The sequence below is a fragment of the Seriola dumerili genome, unplaced genomic scaffold (genome assembly GCF_002260705.1).
Source record: "Seriola dumerili isolate Sdu_G_001 unplaced genomic scaffold, Sdu_1.0 BDQW01001254.1, whole genome shotgun sequence".
Taxonomy (NCBI): domain Eukaryota; kingdom Metazoa; phylum Chordata; class Actinopteri; order Carangiformes; family Carangidae; genus Seriola; species Seriola dumerili.
Genome location: NW_019175509.1, coordinates 13,548 through 14,240, shown reverse-complemented (window position 1 = coordinate 14,240; position 693 = coordinate 13,548). Strand labels below are relative to the sequence as shown.

The 693-nt window shown below is 36.4% G+C and overlaps 1 pseudogene; it reads right to left on the bottom strand.

The window, feature by feature from the left end:
- Nucleotides 1-693, bottom strand: part of LOC111238279 — a 3,512-nt pseudogene that overhangs the window by 1,461 nt on the left and 1,358 nt on the right.

Sequence of the window (693 nt, the reverse complement as noted above, 5' to 3'; positions counted from 1 at the left end):
ACCCAGGGCTGTAACACAGGTCCTCAAATCGACTGACAGGTTCATGTCAAACGGAAGCGCAGCCAAACAAAAAGTTGCTTTTGGAGTCGAGCAGAATGGAAATGACAAACGTTTAATAGATTCCTGACGCTAAAATGCATCAGACTGATCTTAGTTTCTCTGTTGAGCACAGGAGTAAAATGGCAGTTGTTGTTTAGCTTTGTGGGTCAGTGTTGCTGATGAGTGTCCACAGAGCAACTTACAGTATCAGCATGAAATCTGAGTGCATCAACTAAACAAAAATATAAACAAATACTCACAAACTATACTCACAGTTTGCAGTTTATTAGGAACACCTAGCTAAAACAAATGCAGTCTAATCCTGCAATAAATCCTTCTTCATTAATGTTATAATTTGTTTTATATAACTATTCAACTAATTTTAAATGAAGTAGTGTGTGGTGCTGATGAATTGTATTGCATTGTATGGACAGGTGTTTCTATTATTTCTCCACCCCATTCATATCAGTGACAGCTTAGTTTATTTATATAGCAGCACTCAGAAATAAGGCAAAGTAGAATTACATTAAAAATAAAACATAAAGATGACATTAAAACTGCATTTAAACAATTAAATAATCTAAATAACAGAGACACCTCTCTGTAAACTGCAGTACAGCTCAAGAGCGGCACAAACTGCGTCCTCCACGACGA